Source organism: Ochlerotatus camptorhynchus, unplaced genomic scaffold (assembly GCF_037179485.1).
Source record: "Ochlerotatus camptorhynchus isolate MF236.1 unplaced genomic scaffold, CSIRO-AGI_Acam_v1.1 ptg000434l, whole genome shotgun sequence".
In the NCBI taxonomy this organism is placed as follows: Eukaryota; Metazoa; Arthropoda; class Insecta; order Diptera; family Culicidae; genus Ochlerotatus; species Ochlerotatus camptorhynchus.
In genome coordinates, this window is record NW_027040920.1 from 4,979,667 (window position 1) to 5,002,739 (window position 23,073).

The following is a 23,073-nucleotide window of genomic DNA, read 5'->3' on the forward strand; positions in this document are numbered from 1 at the left end:
GCATTCAGATAGTCACAATCAGCAATTTTATGATCCGTGAGCATTCGCTCGGAGTGAGCACTCACGAATCATAAAATCGCTTATTGTGACCTTCTGAAAGTGAAATTGTCAGGTTTACTTTGCAACCTTTTCTTGTAAATTTGCGAAAATGTTTCCGACTGTAAATTGATAATTTTTTAGAGTTTTTCCAATACAGAAATCAATGATATTGGTTACGTTGAATCATTTTTTGTATATTTTAGATTTGCCACACAAGATCAAAGTGTGGGTGCTCTTGTATTAAAATTTCATACGCGAAAGGCCTTTGTCACGTGGAAGGTTCATTAAGCTTGGATTTAGTCGAGTCTTGGAAGCTTAATTATTTTTCAATTATTTTTATTCCTTGTGACGCCGTTTTCAAGTCCCATGTTTCAAAAATAGCAATTGTTCTCGGTTCACAATCCAAAAAAATCCACGTGCACGTTTGTGTTTCTCAACGTCATACGTAAGAATCGATGTTTAATCGAAATGTCTTTTTGTCAGAGATCGTGGAAATTTGTTCAACAATACCTAATCATATTTTTCAATTCTGTTTTCAAAGTATGGTAAGTGAGCTTATCTTAAATTCCACATTTTTTCATACTTTTCTCAATTTATTTCGAAGCAAGGTTTGAACATATTACATTTACGCAAATAAAACCATGAACATCTATTTCAAATTTGATTTTAGCCATACGACCAAAAATTGGGTCACTATTGCCAAAAATGGCATACTTACTTCAAAATTTAATCACACTCAAGCAGCTTAAATAATTAGTAAAGTCACAGTTGTACTATTATTTGCACAAAATCTAGCTTATGGTATTTTTGAAAAGCTTTTAAACATGGCTAAGTCCTGACACATTCAAACTTCGGTCTCACGGCTTATTTTGCTTGTCAAAGAATTTTGCAAAATATTTCGTTTCTCGGCATCGTAAACATTGCTTAACATTTCTGAACTTTTTTAAATTAAACAACCAATTTTGATCTTCTGGAAACTTTCAAGACCACTCAGCAAAATGCCAAGCCCACAGCTTCACTAATTCCCAACAATGCACCACACTCGGGCGAATAAATGCCTAGATCATAAAACTGAACAATTGGTCACGCGTGATCGGGGTCATACCGAGTGTTACCAAGCAAAATTTTCTTATGCGTGGCTTGGGCCGATTGAAAAACCAATCGTCTGCTCTCTCTTTGTTCAGGACTTATAAATAAAGTTAAAGCATCGATTTGATTACAGAACTTCTAAATAATCGAAAGACAGTGTTTTTCAAGTAGTAGGACAATGATTTCAATCGTTAATCATTTTCATTTAATTTCAAACATGTATACACGTATCAATTCAAACATGCTTAAACATCCGAAACATTTAAAACATTTAAAAATTTGATTGGGCCCAGATTCATGTAAGAAAACGTTAAATTCAGACTCTGAATTTTTTAAACCTCGCATCTTGGAAACTCTTTCTACGAATTAAATTTCCAGGTCATGGAACAAATAGGTAATGTCTCAATATCTAAACTTTTGCTTCCAATCCAGGATTTGCCATTTTCTCACCCACAAGTTTAAATGTTTTCATAATGTTCCATAATCTGTCTATGTTCAGGAATTGTTAAAGGTTTTTCTTATGATCCATTCATTTAATGAAATTCTGTATTTAAGTTTTTGATTTGATAGATGGGCCGAATGACACTTGGCCGAATACCATTAAGCCGATTGCTATTAGGCCGAATGGGTCACTATGCCGAACGGATCATTAGGCCGAAATTCTAATAGTTGTTCACCTTTCATGATATGACCTCGGTATTGTTCTAATGAAGAAAGCAGAATTATGTCTGTTTACGCTGATTAAAAAATTACTATTGATTGGCGCAAACATACCGCTCCATATTTCAACAAACCTTGCCTTTTTTGCTCTACGGTTACCTAAACTGCTTTGTAATGCTCTGTCCCTGGATCTTTCTATTTCGTCGATGATATGTAACGATAGCTATCGATAGTTATCAGCCTAGGGAAACTCCACTGTTGAACTACACAGATCGATCATCTAGAATCTGTCAAACCACGATGTTAGAATACATTGCTGCAGGAAAAATCTGTAATGAAAAGTACTTAACTAGACATGTCAGCAGATAGAAATCTGCAAACTCGATGGAACTGCTCATGATTGAATGATGTGAAAATCTGCTATGAAAAATCGTTATCAAAAAATGCATCAGCAGAAAATATGCCTGTATGTGAGATCTCAACAATCTTTCCAAGTGTCAGTTCCATACATATTTTCTCAGCTGAGCTCCCAAACTTTGTAAAGTATCTTTACATGTGACTTTAACATCAGGATTAAGTTTGGGATCCTAATTAATATTTCATAGAGTGAGATCTAAAACCAAAGTTAAAGACATACAGTCTGAACTTTTCATTCTTACCAAAAAGATTACGATTTTCATATTTTCGTCCGTTCTTATCAAAAGGATTACGATTTTGATATTTTTGAATAGCTGCAAAATCTTCACAAACATAATATTTATGATTCTAGTATAAATTCTATATCCTTTCTCAGAGAGACGTGTTGAAATATTTACAAAATTACATTTCCAAGAAATACTAAGTTCAATCTTTTCAAAATTCGGCCTAATGTCCTGCCCCATTAGGCATATTGGCGTTCGACCTAATGACGTTCAGCCTACTGAAATTCAGCCTAATGACGTTTGGTGAAGTGGTCACCGGCCCAATAGCCTCCGCCGTCTGGCATTTTAAAAGTTTAAGAAAGTGCAGAGTTGTAAGAATTTTTCAAATATTCTTCTAGAACTTTGAACCTGCCCTTAACTCAGTGGTCTTTATGCATTTTTAATAGACAACTTTATATTTCCAGATAAGTCAAGACATTTTCCTTGTTGGTTCTTACAGCGAATTGTTTTTTTTAATCCGGTTCCACTGGTTCCAACCCAGTGCGAAACTGAACTTTTTATCAGTGTTAACCTCAAGCTGAGGTAGTTTTTAAAAACAAACGATCAAACTGACGTTTGCCAAAAATTCGGCAGACCCAATCCTAATAGCCGAACGGAATCAAACTCAAATTCGGCATTAGACTGTACCGCAAACCTGTTCTGGAATCAGCTAAACGACATTCTAACAGCGTGTACTGGAATATAACAAAATTCAAAAAAATAGATTGATTGATTTTCTAAAGTATAATAAAACAATTCCAGGATTATTCAGTTTATGACCTTCCTCGGCGCAAGACAACTTATTTCTGAATAGTCCCAAAATGTATCAGAAGTAAAGCAAACTGCTCTGGAATTCGAAACCATCACTAATTGTGACTAAATTACTGAAAAGCATGAAATCTTAAGTTAGTCCATATTCAATTCTCAAACACGACATACAACCAGTGTGATATTAAATTCCTTACAGTTGTTACCAATCGTCCAAAGGTTTGTTGTACTTCACCTTGAAATAACTCGTTCCAATTGAAACTTAAATCTGCTCTCAAAATCTCTATAGTTCTTTCAATTATTCCCGAGCGTCTATCTTTGCATGACTTTGTATTCTTTCAACAAAAAGCTAAAATAGTCTAGAAAACTCGCAGTTCACCAGTCATAACATGATGACCATTTTTGTAATTATTGTTTTTTTGGAGTATACAAACTTTGACGAACTGGTCCCATCTGCTGGGCCTATAAGCCTTTATTTGAAGTTTTCAAACAATCACAAAATATACGTTTCCGTTATAATTTCCTTTGAAACCGTTCCCAAAAAAAATCGTCAAGAAAGCGCGGATAGAGAATAGAAGTGTAAAATTGAACAAATGAGATTCTAAATAGCTAGTCACATAGGAATAAATAAATTGTAATATCGAACGAAACATTTTTCTCCTAATCTGCAAAGTGAGAAAACCAATTCAAACTCCGAACAAAAACCAAGAAGAAACCAAAACCCCCTCCCATTCAGGCACACAGACGATGAAAGTGAAAGTGAAGAAAACTACTAGCTTTAGGGAAGAGATCGACAAACGAACTTCCCACATCATCCCATCCCATCGTTCATCATTCATCCTTCGGACAACATTCGTTCTGCTATAATCACATCCATAAACAAAGCCAAGCTTGAATCGAATTCATACCCTTTCTTGCTTCGGCCTAATGGAGCTTAAATGACCGCATCCCTTTTCCGGTACTTATCACATCGTAACCACGATGAAAACAGGCCTAACAACAAGCGGAATCTGTGCACCCCATCATCTTCGTCGCCACTTTCATCACCACCAGCTAACTTATGATAGTGCTACCAGTTACACTATTTCAACGCCATCCCATGTCATGTTTTCCGGTTAAGCATCACCGCCTGTCCTTGTCCGCTTCACGTAGTAATAGTTGGTGAAGGAAGTGGAAGTTACACATTATAGGCTGCAAACGAGGGGAAAGCTCAAACTCTGTGGAAAGGGACCAAGTAATAATTGTAGTAATGAAACCAGATCAAACACACCCACACACACACACACACACACGTATGCTCAGATCCCACTCATCAATAGTCACAATACCCAGTGTGAATGCATTTGATTACGTTAGACATCAGTTAAGCAGTATGATTTGCGGTAATAACCTAAACATGAACAGAGCTTACGAAGGTGTAGCATAGATGGTAAAATAGCTTACACCACCGTCAAATGGGCTGCTATAAACGTGGAGCTTTCACCATATATCGGTGCCGGTGCAAGAAGACACAACTTTAGATTCAATTCGGAAAGCTTTTTATGTTCGACAGGAATGTTTAGTACGCAGCCGCGATGTGGATCGAGGGTGGACTTGAAAATTTTTTTTCGATGTCGTTTCGTCGTTTCAGCGTGGGGAACTTTAATTAATTTAAACGGATTCTGCAGGAAACATTAGCTTTGGTACGGAGAATTTGATGGAATATATGCTTTTAACCAAATACTGTGCTTCCCTTAGGTATCCGTACTATATTTGGTAAGGAACGATACCTAAAAGACTTACCATTAAAAAAAAGAGGGATGGGATGTCTGCAGAAGCTTTGTCCAGCCATGTATAAGGTATGACAAAATATGCTACCAGATGGAGAGAAGTGAGGTTTAATTCTGGTCAAACAATGCAAAGGTAGTTATTGGATTGCTATCTTACAACCAAGTTTTTCCAGAATGCATATATTTTTGAATAAAACCTTCCCGAGATGATTTTCTAGATGCAATGCTTTTTGGGGAAACAATGTGCTGAAATGTTGTACACGGAATTTGATCATAGACTTTAAATTAACATCGATCGAGAACTGCAATAGCAGATTATGCACGAATACGGATTTTCGGATAAACTGACGTGATTAGACAAGGCGTCGATGGACCGTGTGATGTACTTTGTCCTCATTTCGATGACACTCTCGAGTTCCTTCCAATCTTAAAGAGGGTTCTGGCAAGGTAATGGAATGTCGTGTCCAGGCATGGAAAATCATTTACATTCATTTCGTGCATTCATTTACATTCATTTGCCCCTATCTTTTTTCATCAACAGAATTCCGCAAAATGATTTATGGAGCTTTTGTAGGTTTTGTTATTAGCTATAACTTTTGTCTGTAACTCAAATCCGTATCTCTTATGCATGACGAATCAGAGCGAACAGAAGCCACTACTGTTTTTTAGTGAATGTATTTTACATTCACTGAAAAACAGTAACAAGTTCTGCCCCCTCTAATTCGTGATGCATAAGAAATACAGATTTGAGCTTCAGCCAAAAGTTGTAGTTAATAATAAAACCTACAAAAGTTCCATACGTCATTTTGCGGAATGCTGTTGATGAAAAAAGTTAGAGGCAAACGAATGTAAATGAATGCATGAAATTAATGTAAATGATTTTCCATGCCTGGTCGTGTCTAATGTTAAAGTGATTTCTTGAAGGGTTGATATTTAGATATATTTGATGATATTTTCAAATTTATCTAAAATGTCTTTCGCATTTTGAAAGACGTGTTTTATCTCCTGTCTAAGCATTTGATTATATTCTTTATTTTTATTCTAAGTGTACACCATAACCAACATCAAAATTAAAAATGTTTCAATGCTTTTTGAATAAACAAGTATATTATTTATCGTTTTCCTTCCTTCCAATGAATTACATAAAAGTTTAATTCAGTCTTTAGCGATTTGGCACTGTCTTAAGTAAAATTTGTTAAGTTTTTCAAAAATCACATCACTAAGTTTTCGAAACTTTCGGAAGTTAGCCAAATATTTTGTTTTTTTTTTTTTTATTTCAAATCAAAACAAGCGATGCATCGAAGTAGGCTTTGAATATCTGTAAGTAGGTTGTGAAACAATTTTTGGCACTAAAATCCTTCTCCGGTACCTCCTTCCTATTTCGGTACCATGTCATCATTCAGCCAATTTGTCTAAAGCTGGTTCTTATTCTTGAAATTAATGGAACGAAACCCTTGTTGGACATTTTAAATGAATTTCAGAATATTATACAGATTTTGCTATTAGTCACAGTCGAATCAAGTTCACCGCCGCACGAATTTGACTATCTACAAAATGCTAATTTAGACCGGTAGCTCGCAGATTAGAACGACTACCTGGTGAAAAAAGTTCTTCAAAAGCTTCTCAAGATGGATCGACCAGATGACGAAGTCGATCAAGTAGGCCTAAGGCCAACCAAGCCTTAGCCTTAATTATGATGATGGTGATGATGATCCATTGTGATACTCCAGTTAACACTGATCATCAGTGTAACAAAAATGGTCAATACATAAGGGGCTCACCATATACCACATGGACCTTAAGATTAGGGCCTAGTCGATACATTGTCTCGACTTACCTGGCCATATAGTATGATTGTGCTTGCCACACAATAAACAAATTGATGCATTGGTTGGCAAAGAAAGTTCCCAATTAATACAGCAATGATGATGATGATGATATGTAACTACCACTCACTGTAGCAAGACAACTCTCGGTAGACTGTGGACTATCCTCGCTGTTCGACTTGATCAATTTTAATAACCTCTATTTGTACTGAACCTGCCATTGTATGGACCAAAAACGGTTTGGGTGAATCCGTCGGCAACATCGCCCACATGCATACACGCGATAGATGAGAATCTCCTTCCAACAACAGGATCATACAACTAGTCAAAAAATAGCGGTGCCGGTGGTGTAGTGCTAAGTGTGATTATCTCTCACCCCAGCAGGCCTGGGTTCAATACCAGTCGGCGCCGCCGGGATGTTCTGAGGCATAACATCTCTGGTCACGCCTTCCTTCGGAAGGGAAGTAAAGTCGTTGGTTCCCAGTTCATGAGTTGATGGGTCGATAAGTAGGGTCTAAGTGTGGGAGCATTGTTGCTCAGCACGGAAACAAGATCGACGGAAAACAAATTAAGAAAAAAAAAACTAGTCAAAAAATATGCCATCCAGCAGGAGAATGTCCCAATAAGTAGAGAGAAGAGCCCATCTTCTTTTCACGAAATGTTAAAGACAGGGAGTTGGCATTTCCACTCTCTCCATCCATTTTGCTTCAATCGGGTGCCCTGGTGGATCATCCCGTACCCAGTATATAATGTTCCATATAATAATGGTATGAAAGTAAAAGAATCTCTATAAGTTTCAATGGAATCAATGACATCACGATGATTTTGAAGAGCTCCAATAGAGATGCTGCGGCTAATTCTTCAACCGGTATTACAAACTGCACTCTCACCTTTCGTTCCTCTCACAGCAGCGTAAACCACGAAACACACTCTAGCTGCTCCAACTAGAGAGATCCACTTTCCATCACCAATGACTCGCAACACAACGGCTTCAGTTCGCCAGTACACAGTTTGTAAGACGCAGCACCAGCTCCTCGCCGGCCAAATCAACTTGCGACTAACGCTGAAATCAGAACTGACAACTCCAGCAACCATCTCACTGCGTCCTAGCAAGAAGAACGTAAATAATCAGTTTTTTCTCGCTTAGTGATTCCTGGCATAATTCCCGATAAATTTATCAAAAAGTGAGTTTTTTTCTGAGAAGAAAGTGTGTTTTCGGCATCATCGGAAGGAAAATTGTTTTTGCGATTGCCAATTCGCCAACCATTTTGCGCACCATCGGTGCGTGGTCACGCATACCTGTGCACACGGATCATCGTCATCGAGTGTCAGCATCTGCACTCCACATTCAAACCGCTCATCCATCTCGTGTGTTCAGCTGAGTGCCGAGCTTCATACAAGCACACACCAACGAAGACCGCCCGCACACGCGGATCGAAGATCATCAAAGCTGCGCGTCGCTCCGCTGCTGCTGTGTAAACGCTCGGTGGTAGTAGTATAGGATTATCAGATAAGTTTTTGTTCTTGTTTCTTTCTTTCTCCCATCAGTTAAATTTTAAGTTTGTGTTTCTGTGTTTGTATTTTTTTTTTTCTCGTGTATTGTGTCCGAGTAATTTTGATTATCGTTGCAGTGGTAGAGCGTTTTTCGCTCCCACTAGTACGGCAAAATGGACATTTTGTCGCAAGACGAAATGGACGTTTTGTCGGAAGATGACACCACTTTGCCACGCGATAGTAAGAAGGGTCGAAAACGTCTGTCATCCCAGAAATCAGATGATGCCATCCCTGCTTCGTCATCTCAGTCTGGTAATGGACAGGGACAGATAAGCCCCCGATCGCGAGCCTACCCAGAAGACTCGACTGGCCCATGGGTTGTTTACTTTCAGCCCAAAAAGAAACCTTTGAATGTAATGCAAATTACAAATGATCTGACGAAGCGGTTCTCGGCCGTGACCGAAATCTCGAAGGTGAGGTACAATAAACTTCGCGTTGTCGTCTCTAACCTGAAACAAGCTAACGAGATTGCTGCCTCCCAGCTCTTTACACTCGAGTATAGAGTGTACATCCCAGCTCGTAATGTGGAGATCGAAGGTGTGGTCACCGAAGCGAGTCTGACCCCCGAGATCTTGGAGAAGCAGGCGGTTGGCCGTTTCAAGAACCGTTTGCTTCCTCCGGTGAAGATACTGGACGTCCAAAAACTGGGCTCAGTATCTGTCAGCGAGGGTAAAAAGAGCTTTACCCCCACAGACTCGTTTCGAGTGACCTTTTCTGGTTCAGCCCTTCCTCACTACATCGAGTTGGGAAAACTTCGGCTACCTGTGCGTTTGTTTGTTCCTCGGGTCATGAACTGCCAAAACTGCAAACAGTTGGGACATACGGCCTCTCACTGTGGCAGCAAGGCACGCTGTTCCAAATGCGGGGAGAAGCACGAGGATGGCGCCTGCACAGTCACTGCACCAAAATGCGTGTACTGTAAGGGAACTCCTCATGGTCTCTCATCGTGCCCGGCGTACAAACAACGCGGGGAGAAACTAGAACGCTCTCTTAAGGAGCGTTCCAGGCAGTCTTTTGCAGCAATGCTAAAAACAGCCACACCATCAACCAACGACAAAAATCCCTTTGCTGTTTTGTCTGATGACGAGTCTGACTCTGACTTGGCTGAGTAGGGAGTTTCTTTCAGTTTTCCGGAAGGTTCTGCACGGAAACGAAAACGCATCCGTTCGCGGAAAGTTGCAGATAAGGAACCCCAAATCAGCTTGCCCAAATCAAGGAGTGATGGAAAAAAGGAAGTTTCAACTCCTCCTGGTTTCCGCAGAACTGACTATAACCAGAACTTTCCATCTCTCCCGGGGACATCAAAAACCCCTGATGGCTCGATACGCTTTGGAATGCGGCGCGAAGGATGCGTAACCGGTCTTCAAACAACGAGAGCGAGGAGTACTCCGATAGTTGGATTCTCAAGTTCGCGCGAAAAGTATGTCCTGATTCTGTGCCGGCACAGATGATTCCTCGCGAAACGACGAATTCGGTAGACGAGATCAGCCAGCCTTTTTCAATGCTGGAGCTCTCACTCGCGCTCCTTTCGTGTGGCAATTCGGATCCGGGGGCTGATAGAATCAAGTTCAACTTGTTGAAGAACCTCCCAGACGTCGCTAAGAGGCGCATGTTGAACTTGTTTGGTCAGTTAATGGAGCTTAATATTGTTCCGGATGATTGGAGGCGGGTGAGAGTTATAGCCATTAAAAAGCCTGGAAAACCCGCGTCAGATCACAACTCGTATCGTCCCATTGCGATGCTATCGTGTATTCGAAAATTGTTAGAGAAAATGATCCTTTTTCGCCTGGACAAATGGGTTGAGTTGAACCACCTACTCTCAGATACTCAATTTGGTTTCCGTAGGGGCAAGGGAACGAACGACTGTCTCGCGTTTCTTTCCACTGAAATTCAGTTGGCTTTTGCTAATAAAGAGCAAATGGCTTCTGTCTTCTTGGATATTAAGGGGGCTTTTGATTCAGTATCGGTTGAAGTCCTTTCAGACAATCTCCACGCTTGTGGCCTTTCTCCATTAATTAATAACTTTTTGTACAATTTGCTGTCAGAGAAACATATGAGCTTTTCTCATGGAAACTCTACAGCTTCACGATTTAGCTACATGGGTCTCCCCCAGGGCTCATGTTTAAGCCCCCTTCTGTATAATTTCTACGTCAGAGAAATTGACAATTGTCTAAGGGACAACTGCACGTTGAGACAACTTGCAGATGACGGAGTAGTGTCTATGACAGGACCCAGAGAGGCCGACCTGCAAGGACCCTTACAGGATACCTTAGACAATTTGTCTACTTGGGCTATCCAGCTAGGTATCGAATTCTCCACGGAGAAAACTGAGTTGGTCGTTTTTTCTAGGAAGCATAGCCCAGCACAACCAAAGCTTCAACTTTTGGGTAAACCGATCACTCATTCTATGTCCTTCAAATATCTTGGGGTCTGGTTCGATTCAAAATGCACCTGGAGATCCCACATTGAGTATCTGAAGCGGAAATGCCAACAAAGGATCAATTTTCTCCGAACAATTACCGGAACGTGGTGGGGAGCCCATCCGCAAGATCTTCTAACGTTGTACCGGACAACGATTTTATCGGTTTTAGAATACGGTAGTTTTTGTTTCCCGTCGGCGGCTAAAACTCACATCATCAAACTGGAACGGATCCAGTATCGCTGTCTTCGTATCGCGTTAGGATGCATGCACTCGACTCATACGATGAGTCTCGAAGTGTTAGCGGGCATGTTGCCACTCTCTGATCGGTTTTCGGAATTATCCCTCAGGCTCCTCACCCGTTGTGAAATTATGAACCCACTGGTGATTGCAAACTTTGAGAAGCTTCTTGAGCTAAACCCTCAAACTCGTTTTATGTCATTGTACTACGTGTACATAACACAGGATGTCAGCCCTTCGCAGCATAATCCCTATCGTGTTTGCTTCTCCGACTTCGACAATTCTGTTCTATTTGATTTATCCATGACGCAAGAGATTCGCTGAATCTTAGAGCATCATCGTTCCATGATTGCTCCGTCAATTTTCGCTGCAAAGTTTGGCCAAGTTGATTCCGCAAGATCGTTCTTCACAGATGGGTCACTAATAGAGGCGTCCGCAGGTTTTGGTATTTATAACGAATTTCATAGCGCCTCTCGAATGCTTCATGCTCCTTGTTCCGTATATGTTGCTGAACTGGCGGCAATACATTATACGCTAGAAACGATCGCCTCACTTGCACCAGATCATTATTTTATTTTTACGGATAGTCTCAGTTCTGTCGAGGCTATTCGCTCCATGAGGCCGGTAAAGCACTCCTCGTATTTTCTCATGAAAATACGAGAGCTTTTAAGTGCTTTATCTTTAAGATCTTTTGTCATCACCTTTGCATGGGTCCCATCTCATTGCTCGATTCCGGGTAATGAGAAGGCGGACTCGCTTGCAAAGGTGGGCGCTATGGAAGGCGATATTTACGATCGACAAATCGCCTACGACGAATTTTTCTTCATTTATCGTCAACAGTCACTCGCCAGCTGGCAAAATAAATGGAGTGAAGGGATTTTGGGACGATGGTTGTATTCAATTATCCCTAAGGTGTCGAAGTGTCCTTGGTTCAAAGGTTTGGAGGTGGGTCGAGACTTCATTCGTGTGATGTCTCGCCTCATGTCCAATCACTATTCACTAAGCGCTCACTTGTTCCGTGTTGGGCTGGGGGACAGTAATCTCTGTGAATGTGGACAAGGTTACCAGGACGCAGATCACATTATTTGGTCATGTGCTGAGCACCGTGGAGTCAGATCCGAGTTGTACGATTCCCTTCGGGCTCGAGGTAGACAACCTAATGTTCCAGTTCGGGATATTTTGGCTAGACGCGATCTGGAGTTTATGCAACTCATATATGTTTTCTTGAAGAATATTAACCATAGATTGTAAGTTTGATTAACCTTGTGTTTAGTTTGTGTTTTGTATGTGTGTGTGTATTTTTTTTTTGTAGATTTGTTTCTGTAATAATTGTATAATTACAGAGTTGATATAACGTCGATAGTATTAAGTATATCTTTTAGAAATAGTGAAATTTTTGAATCATAAATCATACTCCAAATCTCCTTTTCCCTCTCCCGATCCAAACAATTGTCATCCACTAACCTCGAGAAGACCGCGAGTAATCGGTTCCAATCCTTTAATTTTAGATTTAAGACATTTATAATGTATAAAGGAAATGATAACTTGGCTCTGTAAAGTTTATTCGAATGAGCCTGTACAAATAAAGTAATTAACAAAAAAAAAAAAAACTCCAGCAAACCGAAAACAAACACGCCTATCAGCTACGGCCTACTTCGAGTAGCCACGGCACACTTATATTTCTGAAACACGACAACGACAACATTCGGCAAGCACCTTTCGTCCGGGAGGCAGAACACCAGCAGGCAGTGAGCAGGGATGAAAAAATGCACACACAAAGTACGGCACGAGCTGAACTGCTGACGTTGAAATTCAAACGCGATCTGTCTCTCTCGGCTGTCCTTCAACCCAGAGTCAATGTTATAATAAGTGTCCCGCCAAGAGTGAAGCCAGAAGTACCAATCGAACTGTCAAGTGGGGTACCAAACAAGCAAAGTAACATACATACATTTATTTGTGCAACATCACATTTAAGATAAGACATAATCAACAATAGTACGCCACAATACCCGGTTTGCGGCTGCCGCTCTCCATCCTCGGTCATGCCCAATGCTCGCTAGATCACGCTCTACCTGGTCCGCCCATCGTGCTCTCTGCCCACGCCTTCTTGTGCCAACCGGATCAGTAGCGAACACCAACTTTGCAGAGTTGTTGTCCGGCATTCTTGCAACATGCCCTGCACACCGCATCCTTCCGGCTTTGGCCACCTTCTGGATGCTGGGTTCGCCGTAGAGTGCAGCGAGCTCGTGGTTCATTCTTCGCCGCCACTCACCGTTCTCCTGCACACCGCCGAAGATCGTCCTTAGAACACGTCGCTCGAAAACTCCGAGTGCTTGCAGGTCCTCCTCGAGCATAGTCCATGTCTCGTGTCCATAGAGGACCACCGGTCTTATTAGCGTTCTGTACATGGTACATTTTTGACCGTAGTTTCTTCTGGAGCCCGTAGTAGGCACGACTTCCACTGATGATGCGCCTTCGTATTTCACGACTCACATTGTTGTCAGCCGTCATTAAGGATTCAAGGTAAACGAATTCCTCCACTACCTCGAAAGTATCCCCGTCTATCGTGACATTACTTGCTAGACGATTCCTGTCATGTTCGGTTCCGCCTACTAGCATGTACTTTGTTTTTGACGCACTCACCACCAGTCTGACCTTTGCTGCTTCGTGTTTCAGGCGGGTGTATAGTTCTGCCACCGTTCCAAATGTTCTTGCGATAATGTCCATGTCGTCCGCAAAGCACACAAATTGACCGGATTTCGTGAAAATCGCACCCCGGCTGTTGAGTCCGGCTCGTCGCATTATACCTTCTAGAGCGATGTTGAAGAGTAGGCATGAGAGTCCGTCACCTTGTCGCAGTCCCCGGCGAGATTCGAATGAACTGGATAGTTCACCCGAAACCTTTACGCAGTTTTGCACACCGTCCATCGTTGCTTTGATCAGTCTGATCAGCTTCCCAGGAAAGCCGTTCTCGTCCATGATTTTCCATAGCTCTGTGCGGTCGATATGCCGCCTTAAAATCGATGAATAAATGATGCGTTGGGAACTGGTATTCACGGCATTTATGAAGGATTTTCCGTACGGTGAAGATCTGGTCCGTTGTCGATCGGCCGTCAATGAAGCCGGCTTGATAACTTCCCACGAACTCGGTCATTTTAGGTGATAGACGACGGAAGATGATCTGGGATAGCACTTTGTAGGCGGCATTCAAAATGGTGATCGCTCTGAAGCTCTCACATTCCAAATGGTCGCCTTTCTTGTGAATGGGGCAGATTACCCCCTCCTTCCACTCCTCCGGTAGCTGTTCTGTTTCTCAGATCCTGACTATCATCGGGTGCAGGCAGGTGGCCAACTTTTCTGGGCCTATCTTGATAAGTTCAGCTGCGATACCATCCTTAAAAGCTGCTTTGTTGTTTTTGAGCTGCTGAATGGAGTCCTTAACTTCCCTCAGCGTGGGAGTTGGGTCCGTTCTGTCCTCTGCTGCACTGACGTAGTCGTTTCCTCCATTGCGCTGGTCTCCCGTGCCTACTTTCTCCTCGCCATTCAGGTGCGCATCGAAGTGCTGCTTCCACCTTTCAATCACCTCACGTCCGTCCGTCAAGAGGCTCCCGTCCTTATCCTTGCACATTTCGGCCCGCGGCACGAAGCCGTTGCAGGATGCGTTGAGCTTCGGGTAGAACTTCCGTGTTTCTTGGGAACGGCACAGCAGTTCCATTTCCTCGCACTCCGCTTCTTCCAGGCGGCGTTTTTTCTCCCGAAAGATGCGGGTCTGCTGTTTCCGCTTCTGTTTATACCGTTCCACGTTCTGTCGGGTTCCATGCTGCAGCATTACCGCCCGCGCTGCGTTCTCCTCCTCCAAAATCGCTCTGCACTCCTCGTCGAACCATTCATTCCGTCAAACTGCTTTCCACGTACCCGATGGTGCTCTCGGCTGCCTCGGTGATGACTGCTTTTACTGTACTCCAGCAGTCCTCTAGAGGGGCACATCAAGCTTGACCTCCTCTGGCAACGCTGCCTCGAGATTCTGCGCGTATGCTAAGGCGATATTCGGTTGCTTCAGTCGCTCTAGGTTGTACCATGGCGGGCGTCGGTACCGTACATTGTTGATGACGGAAAGTTTTGGGCGCAGTTTGACCATCACCAGGTAGTGGTCAGAGTCGATGTTAGCGCCACGATAGGTCCTGACGTCGATTATGTCGGAGAAGTGCCGTCCATCAATCAGAACGTGGTCGATTTGCGATTCCGTCTGCTGTGGTGATCTCCAGGTGTAACGATAGGGGAGGTGGTGTTGGAAGAAGGTGCTACGTATGGCCATGTTCTTGGAGGCGGCGAAATCGATGAGTCGTAGGCCGTTCCCGTTCGTCAGCTGGTGGGTGCTGAACTTTCCAATCGTCGGTCTGAATTCTTCTTCCTGGCCTACCTGAGCGTTTAGGTCTCCTATGATGATCTTGACGTCGTGGCTTGGGCAGCGATCGTACTCGCGGTCGAGCTGCGCGTAAAATGCGTCCTTGTCATCATCAGTGCTTCCAGAGTGAGGGCTGTGCACGTTGATTATGCTAAAGTTGAAGAACCGGCCCTTGATCTTCAACCTGCACATTCTTTCGTCGATCGGCCACCAACCGGTCACGCGCTTCTGCATCACGATGAAAGCTGTGCCCAGCTCGCGTGTGTTGCCGCAACTCTGGTAGATGGTATGATTACCTCTGAACGTTCGCACCATGGATCCTGTCCAACACACCTCCTGCAGAGCTACGATGCCGAATACGCGGTCCTTCAGTAGATTGGCGAGTATTCGGGTGCTCCCGATGAGATTGAGAGATCGACAGTTCCACGTGCCGAGTTTCCAATCGCAAGTCCTATTTCGTCGCTGGGGTCGTTGCCGTTGGTCTCGGTTCGTATTCCTCTGTTGCTGATTTTCCGTTGCAATGCTTTTTTTACGGCTGGCTCGCAGGGCCTGACACCAACCCCCTAACTTTCCGGATGACGAGGGTGCACAGTTGTGCTTAGAGCCCTTCACTGGCACTCAGACTTAGATCAGCCACCCCTAACAAGGGGAACAAACGCTGTTGTGAGCCGCTCCTCCTGGAGAACAGACGCTCAGGCTTGCCGAAGCAAACCCCCCCTTCCCTGTCAGCCTATGACCAAAGTTCCCACCGGGGTTCGTTACTCGATCTTCCCTAAGGTTGCTCACAGTTCCCGGCCGGTACCACGGGGAGGTAGGGATAGGAGTTGCTGGGAAGAGGCTAGTGATCTCAATGGGATCTGTAGTGCGCACACACCGACCACAAGCAAAGTAAATAAACATTATTTTTCGCACAGCCAGTGAACAACATGTATTGCATTCATTACTGACAATATTTAAGTAATTTTAGATGAAAAACACTTCTCTTTATTTAGTAAATTGTGGTACTTTTAAGTTATATCAACCAATTGTTTTAAAATTTATCATGTTCTATAATTGTTTTTTCTCCCATACTCTAAGGAAGTTTGTTACTCTGTTTGTAGTAGCACAGCAAACAAGGAGTAGCAATTTCAAATTAGTATGTTTTGTGGAAGCTGACATGTGTGCCTTTAAAGTTTCACGCTAAGGCTTGCTTAGAGTATCACCTTAATCTTCCCATGGAAGTGTCTTACAACTTTCCCCTGGAGTTTTCTTCCACCTTACCCCGTAGGTTGTTTTTCGATTCTTCTCGGGAAGTTATTTTGACTTCCCATGGAGGCTTCTTCAGGCTTCGCTCGTAATATACTTTCGTCTTCTCCGGTCAGTTTTTTAACTTCCCCGAAACGTTTCAAGAATGCTTCCAGAATTTTTATTGCGGTTCTAATTGTTTCAGGAAAACTGCAAGAACTTTTAAGAAGCTCTTAAAATTTCAGAAAAGTCCAGAATTTTAGATATGTTTAAAGATGAGTAAGGGTTAGTTCTGATAAATTAAAAACAATTTCATTAACTTCTGTTAAAATTCGAGAGCTCGGAAATTTCAGAAAAGTCTAGAGAACTTTAGTGAACTTAATGAAGAACCAGAAAAATTTTAGAGTCTTCATAAGTCCAATGAACTGTAGGGAAATTTAATGGCGCTCAGGACATTCCCATTTGTATCAGGAAAATTGAGGGAAAAATAAATTTCAAGGAAATGACTGAATCCCGAAAACTTCAGCAAAGTTCTGAAAGGTTTATGAGCATTTTGGGATTGAATGGGAAAGTAATTCCAAGAAACTCAGGGAATTTCCGAAAACTTCAGCAAAGTTCCGAGATGTTCATGCAAATTTTGGAAACCTAAGGGAAGTTTAATGTTTTTTAATTGCGGATTCGAGCACTTTTAAAAATTAAAAATAAAAGGGGAGAACAGAGAAGGTCAATACTGTTCCGAATTTTTCAAGAAAATTAAAGATTTTCTGTAAGTTTAATTATTATTAGGAAAGTTCCGAGTACTTGGAGCATGATTAGAGAACTTTGAAACAGCTTCATTAGCTTCTCGAATATTGCAAAAACTTTCAAGGAGTTTCGAAGAATTGTGGGATATTCCTAGTGCAATTCATGAATGTTCCGAAATCTTGAGGGACATTGTGGGGTTTTTAGGGATGTTTTATGAATATTAGGAGAATTTCTTGATCATTTTAACATGTAAGGGACTTCAGGGAATAGTGCGCTAATATTTCTCCTTGAAGTTTCTTTCGGCTGCTCCGTAGGGCATTTGGCTTACGACAGGAAGTTTCTTCCGTCACCTCCAGGAAGATTAATTAATGTTCAACCAAATGTATGTGAATAATTCTCTCAGAGGCTTCCTACGGCTTCCTCTTGAAGTTTCTTCACAAGCCATTCTCCGTAGGTTTTTTCTTTCAAATTCTATTGGAAGATATTCCGAGCTGCTTCTGGCTTCCTCTGGAAATGGCTACTCCAGGAATTGATTTCCGATTTCCAAAACTTGTCTGGCTTCCTCTGGATGCAAAATCCGATTCTTTTCCGAAAGTTTCTTCAAATTTTCGCCAGAAGTTTCTCAAAATTTGTCTTTTAAATAAACCAGAGCTTCTTCATTCTTTCTGTAGAACTTTTTTCGGCTTCTATCAGAAGCTTCTTCTAATATTCCCGGCAATTTCTTCCGATTAATCCTGGAAAGTAAATTTTTTGTTCTTTGTCCAACAGTATAAATGTTTGCCTCTAAAGAACGAAAAACATAAATATCAAATTAATTTCAATAGTTTTTACCGAGAAAAACCGATTTTTTAAACATTTGATGTCTAAAAGCTGGAAATTAACCTGGCAACGCGGCTCCCAATTAGTATTGGGAGAATATTAAAGAATCAAATATCAATCTCTGAGATGATTACTGCTCAGTGATCACTTGACTGACGCAAAATATAAAATTTTCGCAGTGCTGAATCGGTTCCAAATTGGGTCCTAATAAGCCTCTCAAAATTTAAACTCATGTGGTAACAAATTGACTTGGCATAAACCATTTCAGGCATAACATTTGATAACGGCACAAAAGCTGTTGTAAACAAACTTTCTAAGGCCCATTACACGCGAACCAACAACATCATCGGATAGGGGAAACTATCACCTCTCCGAAAGTGGTATTGGTTAGCGTGGGCGTACTTTGATTCGCGTGTAAAGGATCTTAGAAAGTTTGTTTACAAATGCTTTTGTGCCGTTATCAAATGTTATGCCTGATTTGAAGTTCATATGAAAATTACTATGGGAATCCCAAACTTTTAGTTCATTGACTTTTTGCCTTTTTTTCCATATTCTACAGTCAATAGTTAAGAATCTATTCGTATGGAATTTTTTCATCTACAACTTTGCAGAAGATTGTTTTTCATAAAAACATTGAATTAAATTGTTATTAATTGCTTAGGAGATTGACAATCTTATGTCATGATCATGTAGCTGCTTTGTGGGCAACACTGTATTCTGCCGCTTAGCATAGTAGCCATGATTTCTAGATCAACAATAGAAAAGGGCCCATCAGCATTTGTAAACAAACTGTTTCAAAGCCCATTCCTCACAAATCGAAGGCCGCCCACACAAACCAACACCATCATCGTGTAGGTAGAAGTTTCCCCTATTTCAAGATGGTGTTGGTTTGCGTGGGTGGCCTTCGCTTTGTGAGTAAAAGGCTTTGGAACGGTTTGTTTACAAATGCTGATGGGCCCTTTTCTATTGTTGATCCAGATTTGTATGCTCTATTTTACGCGCCAGAAACACTGATGTTGCCTGCTGAACAGTTAAATGAGCATAATCATAAGACATCAGTGACTTGAATCATTAATAACATTTGGTCCTTAAATTTGACCGAAAAGTTGTTCCCAACAAAGTTGTAGCTGAGAAAAATTCCTTCAAGTACAGCGCTCATTTTCAAAAGCAGAATTATATGGTGAATTTTGAGATGGATATGAACAATAAATTTTGTTTTCCCATAGTACTTTCCAAATAAACTTCAAATGATTTGTGCCTAGTTTCTTACTAAATGTGTTCACATTTTGAGAAACTAATCAGGACCAAATTTAGAAACGATGGAGCACTATGGAGCGAAAATTTCAAATTTTACATCAGTATACTGATCACTGATAATTGCTTTTCATGGACAAAAACAAGCAAACAACAGCGGATGATATAACAAGCTGTGATATCGTTGCTCTGAATATCAAGCTAACAAAACTCACTAGCTACGATTATCACCACACTGTAACTTTCTATCTCTTTCTAAAAAGGGATGTGGATCGGAATCAATTGTGCGTCGAGTCTACTCTCAGCTGCAATTTCACATATGATAAGTAGTCTCGCAGTGCCAAAGGAGCTGGTAAAATCAATATCAAGCATGCTGTTTTGTTCCTAGGTATCACGCGTAATATTGAAAGCGGATGAGAGCAAAAAACTATATCATTTTGCAAATGATAATGCCATCACTGGTCCCATGCATCAATTTGGGTTTTATGAAGGTTCTGTAGTCCATGATTAAGACTTGCAGAAAGCATTAAAGGCTCGATAAAACTTGCAATGTTACTTGAGCTAGAATCTAGCACATCATGCGCTATTTGACATCACTGAACACATGAGGCTATTTTTCAAGTGCTAAAGGATAGTGATTACTGAATTAAATCCTGCTATTCACCTCTTCCAATCATAATCAATAATAAGGTCTGTAATCCACAATAATCCGGGCACATCAAAATATAAGTAAAACACTAATTTCGCAAATTTGAATTGTAGTTGTTTATTTCAGTTTTATGGGATATGATTTAAAAATTCACGAAGTCAAATTCGGTTTATTTATTGCATAAAATTTTCTTACTATGCGCCTAACTCCATCCATTAGGGTTTGTACATACTCTGCAGATACCGTGGTGGCCATCTTTGTCCAAATTTGTTGGAAGTGTTTGATATCTTTGAATTCTTGTTTCGTTACAGAAAGCTTCCGCTTCATTAGTGCCCAATATCTCTCGATTGGACGTAACTCTGGACAATTTGGCGGATCTGCGGTTTTTGGCACAATATTCACATGATTTGCATCGTACCACTCCATCACAGTTTTACCATAATGGCATGAGGCCAAATCGGGCCAGAACAAAGGAATTTCTTTGGGGTTTTTGATTAAGGGTAGCAATCGCTTCTTCAGGAACTCTTCCTGGCAAATCTTCTTGTTGATTGTACCTGTTGTGATGAAAAATTTACTCTTTCGGCCACACGTGAAAATTGTTTGCCAAATAAGGTATTTTTTTTTTTGGGAAATTTCGATGCCTTCTTCGTCTTGAAATACTCAGCTGTAGCATTTTTGGCCATAGCAGAATAGAAAGCCAGCCCTGGAAGCTGCTTTAAATCCTCCAGGACATAAGTTTCATCGTCCATAACAACGCAGGAAACCTTCGTCAAATATTCGCAGTACAAACGTCGAACCCGTGATTTGGCTGTCAAAATCTGTTCGTCGTAGCGATTTGCAACTGTTTTTACTTTATAAGACCTCAGCCCCGAACTCTGTTTTGATTTTTGGGCAAAACCAGGTGACAGTCCTATTTAACGAGCCACCGTTCGAACAGTGAGATTCGGGTTTTCCTTCAATATCCCCTTCACTTCTCGGTTTCTTCTCAGTGCAAGTTTCGGTATTGATAAGTCAGGATTTGCATTTTCATTATCGGTAGCTTCTCAAAACTTTTATGGGTAGAAATCGGTAGGCCGTCTTACGAAGACTTCCCGAAACTTAATACCTTTGTGAGCGGGGAAAGGAAGAAAACAAATCACACGGAATTTTAGACTTTCGAACCGAGCCATCAGTCCTTCAACCTCACACATTGGATAGTCTAATCTAGAGTCGGTGTATAATGAGTCACGCCAAGAGTGAAGCCAAGTCTACCGATTGAACTGTCAAACCTATACCGGCTACCTATCCTGCAAAGTAAACAAACGTTACGATGCTATGAAAGATCCACGAAAGGTATTGCAATAAAATATATAATTTAATCGAAGAAATGATCATAAACACGCAGTGGGTATTACATTGTCATGGGATACGTTTGGTAATGATCAGTAATAAGAATTTCTACTATTTTTCGTTTAGACAATTTGACAAAATAACTGATACAATTATTTACTACAGCCGCTTTTTTTATCGCTAGAAGTCATTTAGAGTTGACGTAGAAGTCCTCTGCTGTCAAGTAAAAAGAAAGAGAATCTTTCGGAAACCGTGATGCGAGTTCAACTGTTTTTCTCTTGGCGTGACTCATTATACACCCAATGACGCAGACCAACATTGTGGATCACTCAAGTCACGACGAAACTATAACATAACATTTCATACTGCCAACAGTGAGATTTACGTCACTTCTAACTGCTGTTTCGTGTAAAACGATAAACATTGTAATGAAATACGAACACCACTAATCTTTTGCACATTTCACTAACACCAATAAGCCTGTTGAACCGGACCTTATATAAGGACATTATACACCGACTCTAGTCTAATCATAACAAGTAAGTGAGAGTAGGACGAACGGAATACGGAACCAAAAAAGGGAGAAATAGAAAATAGCATCCCCGTAAGGAGACAGGCAGAGAAAGTCGATTAAACGTAAAAAAAACTCATCCGTTTGGATTGAAGTTCCAAAACGTATCACGTGAATTGACTGACTACACGGAAAACAAAACATTGGTATTGAACTTTTTGCAAGATTACTTAAAATCTGTGATTCTCGGTAGGAAAACTTACGTCTGTGAATCGATAGGCATCCCGAAAATCGGTAGGACTTCCGATAAATCGGTAGGTATGACTACCCTGCATGGAATGTAAACACCAATCATAGTCTTTTTCATCAATGACTCCAAGCTAAACCCCAGCGAAATTCTTCACTCCTACGGCAAATATATCAAAATTTACAGTGATTTGAAGATGTCTGGATTAATGTGAACACCAGGGTTGAAACAAATCACCAGCATTCACTATGAAATGAATGTTTCATCCATAGTGAACTTTGATGAATTTAATGATTTTTTACAGCCCTGGTGGAAACATACCTTAATTATCCAGGCCTGCTTTTACCTCTAAGATTATTAGGATGTTCTTTCTAATGAATCCACAACAAGTGCTTTTGTCGTACTTGATATTTTTTTAAATAGTCAGATGTCTCAGTATAGTTGAATAAATTCTACTTCGTAATGCTTATTTCTCCATTTAGTTATTCATAGCTATCTAATCAATTTTAATGGAAAAATTGAGAGTGATTTTCCTAACAATGTTTTTGAGTGCAGTGTAAAATTGGCCTGAAGCGATCAATGGCGCTGATGCGTTATCAAGAGTCCATCTTCACCACACGGCTGTATATACAAATTTTCCTGTTATTTCAGTTAATTTCTTTAATTTCATAACTAAAAACACAACTACCATTTCCTAAAGCGAGAATTCGACAGCAGAATCGCTAGTGTAAACAAACAACCGAATGAATACTTGAAGTTTAAATACTACAAACAATGGGGAACATTCACCAAGTAACATCATCATTGGCACAACACAAATGTATCCAAACTCACATCCGTGACTAAT